The sequence below is a fragment of the Pezoporus occidentalis genome, unplaced genomic scaffold (genome assembly GCF_034315485.1).
Source record: "Pezoporus occidentalis ecotype Australia unplaced genomic scaffold, CSIRO_AGI_Poc_V1 ctg196, whole genome shotgun sequence".
NCBI classification, from domain to species: domain Eukaryota; kingdom Metazoa; phylum Chordata; class Aves; order Psittaciformes; family Psittacidae; genus Pezoporus; species Pezoporus occidentalis.
Genome location: NW_026913811.1, coordinates 1,706,510 through 1,727,504, shown reverse-complemented (window position 1 = coordinate 1,727,504; position 20,995 = coordinate 1,706,510). Strand labels below are relative to the sequence as shown.

Sequence of the window (20,995 nt, the reverse complement as noted above, 5' to 3'; positions counted from 1 at the left end):
CTGTGCCAACATCCCCAGTAGTGTTATTGCTGAGCATGATGTCATATAATATGTAATATACCTCTGGTCAGTTGAGGTCAGCTGTGTCCTCTCCTAGCTCCTTGTGCACTGTTGACCTGTTCATTGGTGGAGTGGTGTGGGATGTCATATAGAAAACTCTAACTGTTAAGATAGAAAAACAAGCCTGCATGAGGTACCTACAATCTGTGTAGGACCCTGAGTCTGAGTGACTGAACCTGTTTTGCTTAGACAACGAAGAAATATTGAACTACTTTGCTGAACTGATGTTATCAAATAACTCAGTGAAGGTAGGAGTCAGGAGGGGAAAATCAGAACCAATTTACACATGGTTTAAACTATAATTATTGTTACAGTTCACACTTGGTTTATATACTTTTTATAGAAGAAGGGAAGGAAATTACTATAAATTCATCTCTCCTGCTCATAACAAACTGTGATCAGCCTCAGAGTTGGGTTTTTTTCCTTCCCTTTTTTGCTCAAACTGTCCATACTCACAGGCCATTGTTAGACCTTCACATTAATTAGCCAAAGGGTAAAGGACATGAAAACCCTCTATGAGTATATAATGGCACAACTAAATTAATGCTTAGGTTAAAAACATCTAGTGCCTTTTCAGCTGAAGGGAAAACTAACCTGAAAAGGTCAGGTCACTGATAAAAGTTGTTGCATAATTGTGTACATTCCTGTTCTAATGAAAGATTTGATCTACCTTTGCTTGTCTGGGTCCAGCATGGAAAGTAACAAGCTAGGCAGTGTTGATGATACTTTGCAGCCAAACAAGTTCTCCTAGCCTCACCTAATTCCTTTACAGTGGTTAAGTTTTTTATGAGCAGGAGAGTTATATACCAACTCTGTTCATACCCCTTTCCCATCTGCATGACATTTTAAAATTTGTTAAGGCTCAAAAGATTTTAAGTCTAGTCCCTCATCAGAATAATAAATACAAACTAAACTACAATGTTGAAGTCATGTCTATGGTAGCCTGTCTGTGACACACAGACTTTACTATTACTATACCTAATTAAAAACTGTCATGTCATTTGGCTTTATTTTTATGTGATAGGTCTTATTATACAGTATGATATAGAGCAGTGGGAGGATTGAGATGTTATACTACTGGCAAAGAACCATCTTACAATGGTCTTGGGTTAGTAGAGAAACATAAAGCATTATTAATCTTATTTAACAAATCCCTTAAACATGTAAGTATAGAACAAAATTCCAAAACCATCCGTAAAGACACTACTCTCTGCATTTAAGCCTGTCTTTGATCAGCCTGTGTTACAGTGAAGTGAGCAGAAGGGTACAGAAACTACACTTGTACCCATTTCATTCATAACTTTAGTGCTGATTCTTGTAATAATAACTATTCCTGAAATTGAATGTAATCTTTTGCATATAGTAAGCACTGATGCAGATCAAGGTAAGTAATGATTTGTGACAGTGGCAAAGTTTAAGTCTACTGTCACAAGACAAAAAGGGCTTTGATCTGATTTATTCCTGCTTTCTTTGAGACTAAAGAACTTCTCTAACAGAGGAATAGGAGCAAACAGAAGGAGGTTCAAAAGCAGGAGTGCTGGTAGTTTAGCGGATACTTTTCTGGGATGGATGGGGAATAGAGTGTTTCCTTATTCTTTAAAGTTAGCAGAGTAAAAGTTATTACCACAGTACAATCCAGTAAAGCACTTCAGCAGGGGTAGCACTTTAAGAATGTAAATAGTTTAAATTGATGGAGCTTGCATTCTGTAGATGACATAAATTCATAAGGACTTTCCTGGAGTAAAGAAGACGATTATTTTTCATGTTGACAAAGGGAAAAGTTATGATTGTCTCAAACAGCAAAAATGCTAACCTCTCACTTTAGTCAACAATGGAAAAGTCACGGCAGTGTTACGTTTAAACTGCACACCAGAAGACATTTATGTCAACTTGAATATTTTTGCTTGCAACAGAAGATTTCAATCCAAATAGTATTTAGTATAGTACTATTGCAAATCCTTACTCAAGCTCCTATGCACTTTGAACTGTGATTAAAAGTCATGTTCATGTCTATTGAATTCTAGTTTGTTGGGAATAGAAAACAAGAACTTCTAAGTAAATAATCCCCATGGTCCTCTATGCTGAAAAAGGGCAAATGATCCAGTATATAGTTATTATACAATTGGACATAGAGAACTAAGTTGAGCTAGCCTCTAGGCCAGGTTAGTACATCAGGAAAAAATGGGGGAATAAAGGCAGAAAAAAGTCCTAGTGCCATGCTTTAACAATTGGGCAAATTTAAAAAAAAAAAAAAAAAATTGCTAATGATCTCTTCCTAGTTAAAAATCACCTCCCAGTTAAATTGGCAGAAGAGTCTCAATGATTTCAAAGGCAACTGGGCCAATCTCTTTCCTAAAATATTGCAGGGTTGTTTTTTTTTATTCATGCTATTACACCAGTTGACCAACTCAGGCTGGCTCCTATGATTTTGTTGCTGGCAATTTTTTCCAGATATTCAATGCTATTGAATATCTGACAAGAAGAAGCTTTACATAAATATCAATGCTTGAGTCAGACTTAAGGAGAAAAAGTGAAGGCCAGGTATTTTATTAACACTGTGTTGTAGCTCTTTATATTTAACAAGTCATGGGGTGCAGATCTTACCTCTGAGATCCCTGCTACTACCAGCAATTGTCCCCACACATAATATGTATATTAACTCACTTAAATGAGATGTTAACTGACTTTTTTTTTTTTTTTGCTGCAGTTTGGAATAGTCACCTGCACCCACAAACTTAACTTTGAAAATTCAGAATTCCCTTATGTTTAGTAATACATATAAAATATTTTTAGCTACCCTTACAGTTAATAATTAACTATGGTTGTCTCAATTGCTTGATTTTTTTTGTTGTTTTCAATTATAAAAAAACATCAAGTGGGCTGCTCAAAAGGAAGAAACTGTAAAGGTCACAGATACTTCACCATCCTGTTCTGACAGTGCTAGCTTTTAATTGTAATGTGGGGTTTCCCTACTATAGGTAAAGTTCCCATATTTACAGAAGTCAATATATGTATACTATATTCAGTCCCAGAGAAATGAGCTTAATAGTGCAGGCATCAATATATCTGCAGAAAGATTAATTTTATTTCAAATAAAACTGTTTTCTTCCACCGTCCTCCTTTCTTGCACTGGCAGAACCAAACAGTGGTTAAAGCTGTTGCGTGATAAAAATTTCCTACTATTCACATTGCTCACTGTTTGCTCAGCTGTGGTGCTAGCTAACAAAAGATAGTCATTGTAATCTGTGATCCAATGAGAGGCTATGGGAATAACTTTTTCATTCTGTTGATACTGTTGGAGATCTTGCCCTTTTGTCTTTCCACTGCCAAATAAAACTCTCATATCCAGATGAAGTAGCATTGCAAACTGGGCTAACTGGTCTCACTGGCTGTATGACATAGTGGTAAGACTCTGATTTAACTCTGCCAAATGTGCAGTAAAGATGCACCATAAACCCTTCAGATAAACAGATTTTAAGTGCCTTCCTATTTTCCCTGTCTTCAACAAAGCAAAAAGCTTCTCTGACCAGTATTTTAAAAATAATCGTGAAAGACATATATACTGTATGCTGCACATGGTAGTGACATACATTCATTAGAGGAAACTATGTAATCTGATAACTCAGGCTTGGCTTTTGTATAATTTACAGCTTTGAAAAATTTTCTAAGTAGTAGCTGCCTGCAATAACACTGAAGCATTCAAATGTTTCAGCCTCAAGCACTCACTATTAGACAGGTGGATATTTACTGCAGTGATTAAGTTGCATTTGCAATACCCTCTGTGTCAAATGATGAAGGGCTGAGGGCTGTCCTACACAGCCCCTCCAAACTCTAACAGTGTTGTTCAAAATCAAATGTCAGCCATACTACAAGTATGTGTAATATGAGTGTTTTACAAAAGCATGTCTGTCTTCAAGCAACACAGAAATGGCTTGGCAACAACCTGAGAGCCAAACCAGACTCTTTGGAATTTCCTTGTTACAGCATCATAGCTCTTTATATTTAACAAGTCATGGGCTGCAGCTTCACATCTGAAAACAAACGGAATTTTTTAACCAAACTCTAGCACAAAAGGGGGTGTGTTAGACACAAGAGAAGTACATAACCAAATCCTGAAATCAGAAAATTAGCACTAAATTATATTCTATACTTTTTTCTCCAGTAAGCTACCCACAAGCTGAAACTTTGCTTTTCTTCCCAAACAGGTACTTCTATGGCAGGAGGTACTTCTATGGCTACATAAGCTATCTCCTGTAAAAAGCTTGTGGAGATAAGGCTGTAGTTTTTGGCACAACATAGGTAGGTCAGTTCAATAATTAATGCAGATATTATGTTGGATATAATGTTGAAATTGCCCAATTATATCAAGGTAACATGACTGCTCTACCTTCAGAAAAATCCTAGTGAATTTTAATAATTCTTGTAAGTTACGTCATCACAAGAAAATTTGTTAGAAGTATGTTGATCAGTTACTTAGGTTTCCCTTCCACTAGGAGCATGTATGTTTTGGAGTCAAGAAAGAATTCATATATTTTGAAAGAAATTGCGTATAGTGTCAGTCAGGACAGAAAGTGGCCTAGTGTATTATATGTATCTCTTTGTCTCATATACTTGCTTAATGGCCAGTGGAGATAGGAAAGTATTAACTATATGCAGCACTCTGCATGTATAATTATACCATCTTCTGAGCATTTCTGCATGACTGTTGTTCTGGCATGACGGTGGTATTACTGCTGTACTAATTAAGAGTAACTTGTCTAGTAAAATGAGCAAAGAGCCACAAATGAAGTGCATATCAAGTTTTCTCTCCTTCAAGCATGGGTTTTGAGAGTCAGGCCACAGCTCTGACTTCTGCTTTCTAAGGGTTCCTGATCAGAGCAGGCTGATAACTAAAGCTGTTGGAAAAGCCAGTTGTATATCCACACCTATCTTTTTTATTCTTATTGCCATCACAGCGCATTGAATTAATAGTACCTAACCTTGATTATTGCTATGGTACTACACAAATGCAGAACCAAAATCAATTACTACTTTCTACGTAAATTAGAAAAGCAATATCTACCAACTTCATCTGTGGACAAGAAGTATTTTTCAGGGTGTCTGCTACAACCTAAATAAGCTTTTTATCTGAGACAAGCCTGTATTTGTATTCTTTACATACAATTCTGCATTCAGACCCTCTAGGCTCATACTCTTTCTCTACTAGGGTAGACAAAATAGTGCAAAAGCCAGCCTTCTAATTGTCACAGTTGTAATGTCCCTTTGTTCTAAAAACAAACATTCCCCTTGTCCCCAAGTAGTCCACTGCACAATTTTTACTTCCTGCTGGGCAGGATTCCTTTGGCTACCATTGAATCTAATTTAAAAATTGATGCCCAGAATTTTGACTATTTCCTGAAGTTCTGGGGTCTTTTGCTTTGGATATCAATGAGATGGGCAATTCTGTCTGTCCGAGCTTACAGCATTTGGTGTTAAAAACCTTGTCTTCTCTATAAAGTTACAAGGCCAGCAGTGGGTTATTTGGTCTAGCCACACCCTTTAAAAAAGAGCAAATACATGGCATAACCTCTGTTTATGAAAACATTGTAGTATGAAAAAAAAAAATCCAAAATTTTATGTATGTTAAATTACTAAAGAAAACAAAAGGATGCATTTGTAAGCACTTTTCCATTTTGGAAGCTAAAACAAATGGCAGTGATTTCACACACAGATACCTGGGCTAAAAGTCCCCTTCCTTGCCACCAATCCACAAGAATTACAAAGCAGCACAGCAGAGAAACTTGACCTTCACAGAAGAGTGGTTGAGAAAAGGATGTTGCTAGGAAGGTGAGGTCTGCATATTGTTAGCATATGAATTTTCATATGCATTCAAATTTAATGCAAGCAAAACAGACTGTTATTTATAGAGCATTGAAGCAGTATCCAGGTCTCTAAAGATTATACAGAAAAGGGAGAAAAATGACTGGATATAAAGAAGACTTGTTTCTCTGAAAGTCAGTTCTGGAAGTCTAAGCTTTCCATTTGAAAAGATGGAGCAGCTGCAATAGTGCAGTTTGAGGCTTTTTGACCACTGATAGAAGTCATATTTGCTAGTCTGGAAGTTTGCTGAAACAACTATGCTTTGTTTCAGTTTGACATTATTCTGTCTGCATGAGGTTCTACAGTTCTTCTGTCAAAAAATAGTTCAAATTCTATATTTTCCTATTCTTCTCTTTTAAAGTTAATATTCCTTACCCATCTCTTCTATACTGTGGCATACAATGACAATTAGGCTGAAGAGGCATTGTAATGCAATATAAAAACAATAGCCACACAGAGAACCCCTTTTAGTGGATTTTTCACAAGACAGTTTTGATACCATTCTGATGTAAAACCAGTTATTAGTGCTCTAGACCTGCACAGCTCTGAGAATACTATGACAGTTCTTATTGAACACTCAGTGAAAAATATGAAGTTAATTTCCTTGTAAGACAGAAAAGGAATTTGCCCTCAGGACCTCAAAGGAATTTTAGATGTGACAAAAGACCACGTAGGTACAATCTACAAGCGTATCAAAGTGTCATTCCTCTCAGCCAGAGCATCTTCTCTCTCTGAAATGACAAATTTTGTGAAAAATGTCTTACCCTTATATCTCAGAATAGCATACTTCCATTTATCTTCTGGACAATACCACATGGAAATGAAAGGCTACCTGCATTTCAGGACAACAGAGATGACCTTTATAGTTTGCATTAAAAAGCCCTGCCATTCAGACTTTGATGCTTTTCATTTAGGAGTTTCTATATAGTAGAATTTTAAAAATGTGGGCTACTGTCATATTATACCAATGTATGTGATGGCTTTGGCTTATCATCCAGAAAGTTTAGTTTAAAATTTAGTGTTTGATGATTTCATTAGTGACTAACATTACAGAACAGTTGAGTGTCAGTAAAACCATACAGGAAGAGAAACTTCAGACTATGGAACGTAAAGGAAATAAAAATTAATTACCTTGAGCTAGTGTGCACTTATATAGTCACTTTTCCCTCAGTCTTTATATTAAACTTTAGCTAACATAAAAAATTGTAACTGTAGATTGCAAACACACACAAGAATTCAATTTTCCAATTCTAAAATTCTGTATATTAAAAAACTCACAAAACTGTATTGTTATTACAATTATGAAAATGTTATAAGTACAGAGATGTGGAACTCTACACTAAAGCAAAAATCCCCCAAATTATTATCAAAATGCAGAGGCTAAGATATCAGGCATTTACAAGAGAGAATAAGAACTATATTTTCATATTTAGGCATCTTGAATTAAAAAACTAAAATCTACTGGTCAGCACTGAAATATATACTGCAATTTTAAGTGCCATGTATTTGAAACTGCTATTTGATTTTAATGAGTTTTCTTCTATCTTTTACTAGCAAGATCAGAACCAGTTTCAAAGGTATGCTCTTAAAAATGCTTCAGGACTAAGTCAACTTCGATGCCAGGAAATTCAGTCTGAAAATTCTCCCATCTTTTTCAAGGAAGGAACACTAAGTTTAGAGTATTTCTAGTTTTTTACCTAGGGATTGCCAAATAGAGGTGATAGAAGTAAAGACGTACCTTGTAAAGATTATAACATGGCAGTGCAAATCAGTATGTTACGGCAACCAAAGCAACTTCAGCCCATCCTTAGCCTCTACTTCGTATACATTACTTACTGGTCTGTAAGCATCCTCTCTTCCCACCTTCCAAGTGGAAAGCAAAAGCCCTAAACTTGGTGTTCTCTTTGTAAAGATGGTAAGCAATACTGATCTGAATAGAAAATTTATTTTCTCCTCATTACACTTACTAAAACTTGCAAAGTTTGAATTTTCTTCTGCTTGTATGCTTTAGAAATCATCTAGTTATTTACCAGAGCTGAATAAATGGTAAGAAGAATCTGAATACTTAGTTTAAATTGAAAATGTAATTCCACTGTATACATGTCCTTTAAAGACTTCTAATTTGTAAGAGATTACATCAGGGTGTATGAGAGAAAACAGCCTCTTAATAGTTTTTGTGTTAAGTTTAAATCATTATTTTCAGCGTTAGTCCAATGGAAATTTGAATGAAAACTTTAAAAGTTATTCAATTCTCTAAACATTCATTATTTATATGGTTACAATTTATTTGGATTACTTAAAGTTTTCAAGCTTTTTAAAGTATTGCACCAACTATTGGGAAATGACCAGTTCTTCCCTGATTCTCCTGTTCATCTACTGTTATGTTTTTCATTTCTAGGATCACTAAGGTTTCTTAATGCCAAGTAGATTTCTACTTTCAAAAGCTATGAGAGTAAAACATAAATCAGTTTTCTCTACTAAGGCAGGAAATCTTTCCAGGATATAAATGAGAAAAAAATGTGAGGATAAAAAGATCCCAGTCCTTTCATACAGTGACATTGCACTGTTTACACAATACACGATCTTTGAATACACATACAGTAAGGAAAGCAATAAGTGTTTATGGTCATAATGAAACTTCAAAGTGTGCTTTGCATCAAACACTTTAATATTTGAGACTGTTTGAAGTATGGAATCTTTTATAACCAGAGCTGATTCCCAGAGACATATTGATAGAATTACAGATTGTGGTGGCTAGATAAGGTTTCAGCTCACGTAAATCTTCCTTTAAAATTCATGAGCATTAAAAAGAGTATTTAAACAAAGAAGAAATGTTGGTTTAGGACCTGACACAACCTTCACTAGGTCTGATAACCACTCAATTTGAAATGACATTGTGAGCAAATTACTCAGTGCTTAGAGACTTCCAGTACCTTCCCCTGTTGGGAGTTCATGACAACAGAGAAATATCCCACAATAAATTCGTAAAGAGTTACAGATAGCTTATAATGCCATGAAGAAAAGGCATATGTCCTAATACCATGGGACAGACTATTCAACATGTTAATAAATTACCTGAGAAAAAAAGTGGTACTGAAGTGGCAAAGTTTTCTGTTTAAACTACGGTTATCCAGTAGAATAAAAATAAGCTATAAGGAAGTAGAGAAGGAAAAGGGTCACTGGGTAATAAAATAGCAGAGGAAATGTGGTGTAGATAAAAGCAAAGTGAGGCACAGGAAAAATATAATCCTAAATTTACATGTACAGCATGTGACTGCAAGTTGAGTAATAACAATCAGGATTGGGATTTTAAGTTTATGGCAGGTTATATAGTTCTGTGAAAACATTGCGTCAGTTCTTGATGATAGAAAAACAAAGTAGGGAACAGAACAGAAAAATCTCACAGTTTTACCATACATAACACAGTATTACAATACCTACCATTTGAACATTGTGTGTATCTTATGATTTGAAGATGTTAACCATCTTTAAAGGATATAGTAGAACCAAAGATTACAGAGAACTGGGCAAAAGAATGACCAAAGATAAGGAATAGTTTTCTATGTAGATATATCATCTTGGAAAACAAGTAACTAAGGAGGGGTATAATTAAAGAATATAAATCCACACATTTAACAGAAAAAGCAAATAGAGGATAATTATTTAATGTATTTCCTAATGTAAGAGTGAATGTGCAATAAAAGCAATTATTAAGTACTTAATAAAAAAGAAGCAGGTAGGTTTTTTACACAGCATGCAGTGGAACTCATTGCCACAGGATGTTGCACCACCCACCTCATATTAGTCTAAAAGAGATTAGACAAATGGACAGGAAATATCTCTCAAGGACAATTAAAGAAAAGATATCACCTTTTATAGTGCATCTGAACAAATGACACTTGAATTAGCTGTTACTGCTAGCTGGGAAATATTGGAGAACTGTGGCAACAATATGGTGTCATACTTTTCCCAAATATTTCTCTGACTGTGAATACTGAACGTAGGACTCTGGGCCAGATGAACCATATGTCAGAGTGCAGCTATTTCTTGTCCTAACAGTGATGACAATACCAGTAAGAACACAATGACTTCCATACAGCTTTGCAATGTGGCAGACCACAGCTGTCCAAGCTTAGTGTCACATGAGCTAAGTTAATGCATCAATGAAGACAGCCCCTGAGAATCCGATGAAAGCTTCATCCAAGAACTGCCGTAAAGTATCAGCTTACATATACAAGGTCAGCTGAGAACTTTAATAACAAGGCAGTAATGTTATAAAGTGCACATTATATAACACTGTTGTTTGATTTTAAATCAATTATAGATAATCAAAAGATAGTGTCAACAGAATGGCTGATGGTTCCACAGGCTAACTGAATGCTATTATTTTCTCATAATATCATAAAACAATCCTATTCTGCTCTTAAAACAAAAAAAATCAGAACAGCCAACACTAGCCTCCAGCAACACAAAGGCAGGAACTTTGTACAGAATGTTCTGAAACAATAGCAGCCTTCCAGTATCTGAAGGGAGCATATAGGATGCTGGGGAGGGACTCTTCATTAGGGACTGTAGTGATAGGACAAGGGGTAATGGATTAAAACTTAAACAGGGGAAGTCTGGATTAGATATAAGGAGGAAGTTCTTTACTGTGAGGGTGATAAGGCACTGGAGTGGGTTGCGCAAGGAAGTCGTGAATGCTTCATCCCTGGCAGTGTTCAAGGCCAGGCTGGACAGAGCCTTGGGTGAGATGGTTTAGTTTGAGGTGTCCCTGTTCAAGGCAGGGGGGTTGGAACTAGATGATCTTAAGTCCTTTCCAACCCCAACTGTTCTATGATTCTATGATTCTATGATACGTCACAAAAGCCTTTCACCGTAATGTGAGCCAAAATAGTCACTTTTAATCCCAGTTACAACTCTGATGTATTTTTAAGAATGATATTACTATAACAGTAGAGAGACTAGACATAATCATTCACATTTCTGCTATGTCTTAAGTTAGCAAGAAATTTGGTGCAACAGGATTCAAGCAGTAACTCAAAGGTGCTGCTGCTGAGATCCCCAACCCTCAATATGATGAAGCTTACAAGTTTTACTTTAGACTAAATTTACTCTGCCCCTCTAAACTTAACACTCACAATGGCCATACAGCCCAAAGCTGCACAAAGTTGTTGTTTTGAATCTGGCATCCCCATTAAAGGCTGGTGTGCATCTTGAGCACAACTGACAGTTTAGGTCCCTCTGAAAAGAATTGCTCTTTGTGCATACCAGAGCCACTTGTGAAGCAAATTGATGTGTCATGTAGGTAGCTACAGCTAGGGAATTCTCTTTATTACTGCTCCACTCTTTACAGTCTGTAATACCGAGAATTCTTTAACTGCTCATTAAAACCAGTTAAGGAATTGTATTGGTTAAGTATGAGAGAATCAAAGAATTGTTGATGGTGGAAGGGGCCTTTGAAGGTCTCCTTTCCAAAACCCCTGCTCCAGCAATGCCATGTATGGCTGCTTACTTGGGACTGTGTCTACATGCTTATTGAGTATCTCTAAGGCTGGAGACTCACAACCTCCCTGGGCAACCTATTCCAGTCCTCGGTGACCCTTACAGCAAAAAAGTGTTTTCCAGTAATCATACAGAACACCCTAAGTGTTTCACTTAGCACCCATTGCCCCTGTCCTGTCACTATCCACCACTGGAATGAACCTGACTGTCTTCTTTGCAACCTCCCTTCAGGTATTTAGAAATATTAATATGAATCCCCAAAAAGACTTCTCTTCTCCAGGCTAAACAGCCTCAGTTTGCTCACCCTTTCCTCATATGTGAGTTGCCCCTGTCCCTTAATTATCCTTGTGACCCTTTGATGAACTCTTTCCAATATGTACTTGTACTGGTGAGCCCAGAGCTGGACATAGCTTTACAGGTATGGCCTCACCAAAGCTGAATAAAATGGAAGGATCACCACCCTCAACCTGGCAACACTTTGTCTAATGCAGCCATGGATACCATTCTTTGCAGCAGAGACATATTACTGGGTCATGTTCAACCTAGTGTTCACCAGAACTTCAGGGCCTTTTCTGACAAGCTGCTTTCCAGCTATGTGCCCTCAGCATATACATGTGGTTGTTCCTCCCCATGTGCAGGACTTCGCATTTCTCTTTTTTGAACCTTCATGTCAGCTCATTTCTCCAGCCTGTCAAGGACCTTCTGAATGGCATCACAGCCCTCTGTCATATCAGCCACCCCTCCCCATTTGGTGTCATCTGCAGACTTGCTGGGGGTACACTGCCCCATCATCCATCTCATTAATGAAGATGTAAAACAGGTCTGGACCCAGTATTAACCCCTGGGGTACAGTGCTAGTCACTGGCCTCCAACTAGACTTTGCTTTGCTGATCACCACCCTCTGGGCCTGACCATTCAGCCAACTTTACATCCACTCCACCATCTGCTCATCCAGCCTGTATGTCAACATCCTGTTTATGAGGAGCTTATGAGGCATAGTGTTGTAGGCTTTTTTCCCTGTCTCCTCATCTATGAGGCCAGTCACTTCATCACATACTTTTATCAAGTTGTTCAAGCATGACTTCCTCCTTTTGTGTTTGAGTTTGCCCGGGAGCTACTTTTTTTGTCTACAAAGGACATCTGGCTTTTTTTGCCTGAGTTCTAATTTGTTGGGATGGAGTTTTCTTGAGCTTGGGGAGATGATCCTTGAATGTTAACCAGCTTTCCTGGGCTTTTATTCCCTCTAGGGCCTTATTCCACAGGACTCTTGCAAGCATATCCCTGAACAGGACAAAATCTGCTCTCCTGAAGTCCACGGTTGTGATCATGTTTTTTGCCCTGCTCACTCCTTCCTCCCTGGGTCCTGAATTCCATCATTTCATGGTCACTGCAGCCAAGCCACACCTTGTTGTTGAGCATGGGGTCCATCACAGCACCTGTCCTTGTTGGGTCCTCAGTCACTTCAAGGAGTAAGTTATCGTCAATGCACTCCTGGAACTTCCTGGTTTGCTTATGTCCTGCTGTATTGTCCCTCCCGATATTAAGGTGGTTGAAGTCCCCAGCACGAGCACCTGTGAATGTGAGGCTGTTACTATTTGTCTGTAGAAGGCTTCACCCACTTCTTTCTGTCTAGATGGCAGACACCTACTATGCTGTCACCTTTGACTGTCTTTTCTCTAATCCTAACCCATAAACTCTCCAACAGCTCCTTTTCCATCTTCAGGTAGAGCTCCATACACTCCAGGTGTACGCTCACACAAAGGGCAAATCTCCCCCCTCTTCCTTTCCTGTAACAAAAATGATCATTAAATTGCTATGATGTAAGAAAGTTCAATGGCCTCAGCCTATACTTTCAGAAATATCTGCAGCTCTCAGGGGCTTGCATTTCCAGATGGCAGCTGTTATCTTCAGACCAAAGAGGGAGTAACAGCACAAAGTATGATTCTTGTCAATGTTTTATTGTACATCTTCTTCCTTGTTTTGGAATTTCTAGTACATGACCAATCTGGTGAGGAAAGAGTTCCTTCTATAGGTTACATGATGAATCTGCTCCTTGGTTTTCGGGTTTTTTTCTTTTTAACTCAACATGGTTATGAAAAGCCACCTTGCTTCCTGCTGCCTGTAAGTACTTTGCTGTACTTACAGGCAAGGTTTGGTTTCATGGGGGTTTTGTGGGGTTTTTATTTCCTGAGCTGACAACTGCCCATGCACAAAACTCAGGATATTTGAAGATAAGGCTACAGCTACAAATTCCTAGCTATTTTGTCTGTACATTTCTTCTTTTTTTCAGCTTTCGAGACAATGATGCATTGCTCAGGGGAAAGATGTTTACAAAATTGTATTGATGACTAAAATGATAGCCAAGGCTGCTGTATGAGAAGAGGGTTATAAATAGGTGTCCCTGAAGAAAAGCAAAAAAAGAAGAACTTCATGTACCAAATTCTCTTCTTTTCTATGCCACATGACTTTCAAGTTATTAGACTGATTTCTGTGGCATTCCTCCAAGCTTAAACCAATATAGCCTGAGCAGACTTCACCTCACACTAATTAGCTGGTTTTCTTTAAATGTCATGTTCTAGGGAATGCAGTCAGTTGAATACGCAGTTATTTTCCCAATTCTTTTACGCCAGTTTTTGAGAAATGTATAATCCACGAAACCTATGGTATTATAGTTTTCCAATAAGGCACATTTGAAATACTTTGTACTGTCATATTTAATATCACATATCCTCATGTCACATTAAACTTGCATTTGTTGAAAACCAAGGGGTGATGACAGGCCAGAAATTTAATAACATAATATGTCTTGAGATCTCTACTATATATTTATCTTGCAGAAAGTTTTGCTTGGGAAAAAAAAAAAAAGATAAAGGAGGAAGTGGTAGAGGAAATTCTTTTTTTAACTGCTGAAGTACTATAAATGATACGGAAAATTTTTCCATCTCCCCCTTTACAGACAAAGATTGCTGTAGTAAATAAACATCTCTCTCCAACACTCATGTGCATGTGTTTTCTCTATGTCCAGTCCCAGTCATCACACAAGTTAATGAAAGTCATATTCTGCCTCTTCTAAGACTCTCCAACTGCCACAATTAAGCCAGTTCTCTAAAGTTCCTTTTTGTTGCAATTAATAAACAGTACTTTTTTGTTTGCTCACAATGAGAAGCATCTTTACTTTCTAGTTTTATTGCACTCCCGAAAAAAGAGTGCACTGCCCATTCTTATTCTGCAGGTAGCAAGATATATTTTACCTTGGGCTTTAAATAAATTGCTTTTAATTTTTACCTTACCGTTTAAATTCAGAAATTAAACTGAAAAGGTTTTATGCTGCTCTGAATCTAAGGACTAGCTTTTTAAGGAATTTATATCCCAGTTAATTATGTACCTTGATTTAAAGCAAGCTGTCTGCATATTTTGACTAAAATTCAGCATACTGTTAAGTTTTCAGTACAAAGGATCTGATTTGATTCTCACTAATGCCAGCAGTAGTGACTGGCTGGTATCAATGAAAACATGCTCTGATTCTGCAGAAAGCAGTAGTTTTAAGAAGAGTGTGATTTATTCATTGTTACGTCAAAAAAGATCAACTCTAGTTATAGTATTGAAGTCATTAAGACTTCAATATTTTTCATATTTATATGTAGATTATTATTTAAAAGAAAAAGGAAACTTATATGATCTTCAAACCCTTCCCATGAAATTTTCAGTTCATCTCTTTATATACTGAAAAAACAAGTCAAATACTGACTTTCTTGCTGAACAATGACTTTTACATCTGTATATATTTTAGACAATAATTCAACTGTATGCTTGCCATGGCACCTTACAATTAAATGGACACAGTGTATTTCTTGAGGTTTTATGTCCCTTTGCATTGTGTGTAGTTTCACTGTGGGAACTACTTTATGCTTGAAGATCCCCAGAGGCTTTTAAATACTATTCCAGCTTTACAGATGGGCAAATTGAAGTCAGAGATGCTAAAACTATGATAAAGCCATACAAATACTAATCAGCAGAGCAAGAACTAGAACATACTGGTCTTGACTGCCAGACTTCTACTCAAACTAGAGAGAATGATGCAAAAAGCAGATTGAAAATAATAAGCCAGAACAAAAAGGCAGAAAATGATCTGAATAGATGAGTAGTAACACTATTGACCGGGCAAATTATATTGTACATGCACAGCCAGAAATCAGTATGTGCAGTGAATGAGTTTATCAAACAGACAGAACAATCCATTGTGGTATGTCTTGATTGTTAGTGGTGCTGGCAGCTCAGCTGAACCTTACAGGGTAATTAGCTAAGGATAAATTAATCTGTTCTCAAATGTGGGCAGCTGATCTTTCCCAGGTTGTGAGCCTTGCTGAAAAGCATGTTGGTTGTATTTTTTTTTCTTTTAATGATTCATTTAGTCTTCCTTAGAACTTGAGTAAATAGTTGCATCTGCAGCTATGAAATATTACTTTAACATTTTAAAAGAATTTTTCTGAGTAAAAAAGCTGCATATGTTGGATTAATGTGGAACCATTTTCCAGTTAATACTGGATCTTTAGATTCTTTGTGTTGCAGGAAATATCACATAACTAGTCTCAAAGAAGACAAATATTTAGTTTTTGCAATACTGTCCTTAAATGGCTACGTGTAGCTTAGGCAAAAATGATTTGGCACAAATTTCTTTATTTTACTCAAGCTGCCATAAATGAGGTTTGTTCACAGCTCTCTGTTTTTTTAAAACTTGAGGTCCTGTTTCTTCTAAGCTGTCCTGGAACATACCTGGTTTCTGGCATATGTTTCTGTTTCAATGGTTCTGCTTTAAAGGCAGATATTTCCAAGTCCTCTTTGTGACACCAGGTCTTCTAGCTCTGCCTTATTAGAGCTGACAGGCTAAAAATATAATTGATATTTTAACTTTCTGCAAAGTATTTTTAAAAGGAAAGAAAAAAAAGAGAGAAGGGGAAACCACATTCAGGATACTTATTTTCTTTTAAAACCTGTTGAAATCACTTGCCATTAGTCCAAACCAGAAATGACGCTGCTCTGCACAAAGAACTAGTGTAACAGCCACCCTCTTTCCCCACATATACCTTCATTAAAAATTAAGGTTTATTCAAACTAATAAACATTTAAGCTGATTTTTTTCACCACATGAATTCTGTTGTGTATCCCATGGAAACCTGATTTTCACGTATTTTAATTCTTAAATATGGGCTATTTTATTTGAATGAACACACACTGTACACATAACCTGCTGGAGATACACCTCCTGTTGTGTGTCTGATGATGGTGGATGTAGTGTTTGTCAGAGGACATTGACCTTTCCTGTAGTGCTTCATACCTTGGGATGAAGACTGTTCATGGTTGAGGAAAACTGAGGAGGGGTGCATCAGGGCCTGGCCTCACAGAGGAGTACACCATCTGACCGGTAGTCTGAGCAACTCCCAGCTGCACAAGGCTGTCAAACAGAGAAGAAACAGAAGTAAAGCACCCTGAACAGATTCTCTCACCTTGCATTCCAGGCCACGTCCTTTCTCGTGGCTGGTTCAAGCCCAGCAGCTTGGGGGCTGGCTGGCTGGTGGCAGATTCAGTGCTGCTGCAGCCAGGTGCCCATGGCTGTCTCCTCTCTCCTCAGGCACCTGGCTGTGTACCTGCTTCCTCCTCCTTCCTCTGGGCTGGCGAGCTTTGCTGTGCTTCAGGGCTCACTCCTCACTTGGTCATTTCCCCACAGTAGTCCCCCCACCCCCTGCCGCCAACACCTTCCACAGTGCTCCCCTGGGGGGAGGGCTCAGTCCCTTTCTCCATCAAGAGCCTTTGACCTTGGCAGGAAGGACAAGCCGAGCCTGTGGCCTCCTCTACTGACAAGCCACAACCTTGGACAGGAACACAACAGGCTACATGAAATGGTGAACAAACAAAATAAAACAGATACGATGTTTCACAGCTGATAACTCTTGTGGAAACTGCAGCACGGAGGGGCCAGGGAGTGGGAGCAATTCTGAGGTGAGAAAAATACCCCCAGGCCTCAGCTGCTGTCCTCACTGCCATGGCAGGCATGGTGGCTCCATGGTTGGTTAGCAATAAGCTGTGGGGAGGAAGGCATGTCTGGGCACTAAGATGTCCATCTCTGTGAGGGCTACAGCAGACTTCAGCCGCCTTTGGGAAATCTGTCAGAATATGCCTGCAAGATTCACAAGACCACCCCAGCTCCCTTTGCAGCACCTCATCCCTCACCTCAGGTGTGGGTGAGATGAGTCTCATGGCAGGACACCCGGGCCAGAACAAGCAGGACATCACCAGAAGTGGCTTTTGCACAGGCACCCCACCTCTGCCCTCAGGTGGGGGAAGAGCCCTCCACATTGCCTGGTTTGAGAGAGGCTTTGCACATGCTCATCCAGCTTTTTAAAAGATGTCCATTATTCACAAGTAGCTTTCTGGGGTTGCAGCTCAAGCCCTGAGATCCGTAGCTGATTTTACTCATTGATTTTGCTGTAAGATAGATGTTGCAATAGTTTCCCGCTCTCCTGAGCAGTGTGCAGAAATCAGACGTCATGTTTTCACGAAAACCAAAATTGAAATGAAAACTACTAGTGAGTTGCAGGCTTGGAAACTTACCTTGCCACTGGTGGTGTGTCTGCCTAAATGACCACTCAGTACCTCCTTCAAATAATTCACAATTTTATTAAGTTTACCATAGCCCATTAACAGCTTCCTAGTAAGGCACATGGCTAGGCTGTTGTCAGCCACAAAACTGGTTTTCTTTCAAGTTTGTGTTTGTTCTGACAGCAGCTTGATTAATGGCAGACCACTGTCACTGAACATAGCAAGGCCAGGAAAGGCAAGATGCTTCTTTGGTTCAGGTTTGACTGATGAACCAGGAAAAGCTGCAGTGAATGTGATTTTCCTTTTACACGGGGCTTGCAATCAAAACTGTTTCAATGCATATTGACTAATAGCAGCAGGTCAGGAAGTTAATAAAACCTTTGCATCAGAGGAGAGATGGGGTTAGAAAACAACAGCACAACCTTAGTTTTCTTAACCTGCAAAACCACTGCGAAGCTACTTTCATATATCACTCAAGGTCAGTGAACTGAGATATTAAGAGTAATCAACAAGGGAAACTAGATAATATGTGACTTGTAATCAGGATCTTCTACAGCAAGGCTTATGAGATTTTTTTTTTCCTAAGGTATGAAAAGGGTTTATTTAGGAATGTTTAGTTAGTAATATGTGTTTATTATTATTTCTTAAATAGAATCATCATGGTGACATGGGATAAGAGGCTAAAAGGTTAATTCAAGCTGGGAGGAAGCGTTAGAGGCTTCTGTTCCAATGTGCTGCTTAGAGCCATAGTCAGATCAGGCTGCTCAGGGCTTCATCCAGCTGGAATACATAACCCTCTGAGGAGGGAAGGAGCCTGCACAATTCCCTTGGGCAGCCAGTGCCACTGGTTGCCTGGGCTTCTAGTGGAAGCGCTTTCTTACAGCTAGTCTTCGCTTTTCTTGTCACTCACCCTCCCACCATGCCCCTCTAAGAAATGCCCAGCTTCATCTCCCCTGTAGCCCCTCATAGGCAACAAAGGCTGCTGTTAGGTGTCACCTGAACCAGCCCTTCTCCACGTTGAATCAGCCCTGTCTTTCCCATACTGGGGCCTCAGAATGGACCACAGTATTTCAGTGTGCTCTAGTGAGGGCTGAAGAGATGAGGAGTCTCCCCTTTTAACTGACTGGCCATGCTCCTGTTCATACAGTCCAGGACACATTTGGCCTCTGTACCTGCCAGGGCACACTTCTGGCTTACGCCCTGCTTGCTCTCCATCCTGACCCCTGGGACATTTTTATCAGAGCTGCTCCCCAGCCTGGCAGTCCCTAGCCTGTATCACTGCAAGGGGTTATTCAATCCTAGGTCAGGACTGTGTATCTGTTGTTGATTTTGTAAGGTTATTGTTGGCCATAACTCCAGCTTGTTTAGGTCCTCTAAGTGGCAACTCTTGAAAGAACTTGGTTCAGGGCTACTGAAAGCTAAGAAAATTAAGTGTCCCTTGCTGTAAGAGGATTTTAGCAACATTTAATAAAGATTATGACTTAAAGAGTGTACGGGCTTCCTGCAACTGAGCTTTAATTCATAAAAGCTCAGACACCATTTTGGATACAATTTCTTTAAGCTTAAAATCAGTCTTTGTGCAGTAAGACAAGCTGATGAATGTCACCTCTCTTCGAAAACTTTTTAAATTTAGAATAATAGGAATAATTAACCTGTAAAAAGATAAATAAATACATAACATTGTATTTCTTAGCCTATGAAACATTGGTCAGAAATGAGAGACAGAGTATTCTTTCTCATAGTTGCATTTTTCCTTTAATTTTGGAGACATTACTACATCTTAATGTGATAAGCTGTTTAATGTTTATATCCCCTTTGATCTGCACAATGATACAAGTCTGTAGATACCCTCAGGTACCGAAGAAGAACCAAATTATTAAAGGACAAAGAATAATATTTAGGTATCAAGTCCCTTTTTATTTTGTGAACCAATTTTGATAATTTTCTTCATTGTTGGCAGACAAAAATGTGGTCTGTACTGTCTTCAATATCAGATAAAGAGAAGGCTCCAGGCAAGTCTGGAACATGTTACACCACAGGGAGGGAGTTGATGACTTCTGAGACAAATACAAGTCTCAGCTAAACCATACAGAGTTCACAAATCTTACCCAGGGTTACGTTACGCTAATAACTACCCATGCTGTTGGCAGTGTAACAAATAAAAGAATTTTAAAAATGCTGGTTGAACCCCTGCATAGAACAGGTATTTCCAGACATAGAAATATGTAGAGTTAGTCAAACGAATTTAGGTGTTATGTCTAATTTATTAAAACAGCAAAAAATTATTTCTTTCCCTTCCTTCCTCTTGTCTTCCTCCCCACCTTCTTTCCTCAGCAAGCTCCTTTTAATTTCCTAGACTTTTTAGGTTCAAATGCTTCAAAGTAAAAAAGGACAAAGTGCAATCTAATCAAAAGCTGTCATGCAAGGCACAGTTTCCATTAATCCCACTGATAGCTGAATATTGTTTGTGTTTTGGCTAGAGCATGAACAAGTCGAAGAATCATTGTGGAAATAATTTTAGCAGCTTCTAGCTTTTACTTGCGCCCTTGAGAGACATAATAAAATTTCTAACCACTCCAAATGGATGCCTACATCAGGAATCCCAAAAGTCAGAATCTAGAAACCAATGCAGCCAAGACAAGATCATCTGTATTTCTTTCTCCACCATGATTATTTTCAAACGCTTTTTTTTTTTTTATTACCATGTATGTTATTTACGTTATACCGAATAAGAAGTTTTGACTGCCTGTTCACTTTCTATTTTATCTCTCCCACAGCCCTCTATGCTAATTGTTCTTCCATAGAGGTCTCTTCTGTATCTTGTTATAATATATAAATGGAAATCTCTATAGGGTTCTCATTATAAAAAACATTCTTGGCAAAGTATTTTTAATGGTGAATGTGGCAAAGTTGTATAGTATACTGAAGCATACTGTACCTCTATGTTAGATCTACCTGAAGTGCATTAGTTCACCCA

The 20,995-nt window shown here is 38.3% G+C and overlaps 1 long non-coding RNA gene across 3 annotated transcripts in view; it reads right to left on the bottom strand.

Annotated features, from left to right (window-relative positions):
* LOC134162990 (uncharacterized) overlaps positions 1-16,893 on the bottom strand; it is a 36,885-nt gene extending 19,992 nt beyond the window's left edge. For 2 of the 3 annotated variants that reach the window (XR_009964517.1, XR_009964516.1), the window contains exons 1-3: positions 16,757-16,893; positions 16,195-16,305; positions 7,051-7,177 (exon numbers count right to left, since the gene is read on the bottom strand). This is a non-coding gene — a long non-coding RNA (uncharacterized LOC134162990). Of the gene's footprint in view, positions 1-7,050; positions 7,178-13,011; positions 13,209-16,194; positions 16,306-16,756 lie in introns of those variants that run through there. The other variant, XR_009964515.1, reaches the window with a different exon arrangement.
* Between the last annotated feature and the right edge of the window lie 4,102 nt (positions 16,894-20,995).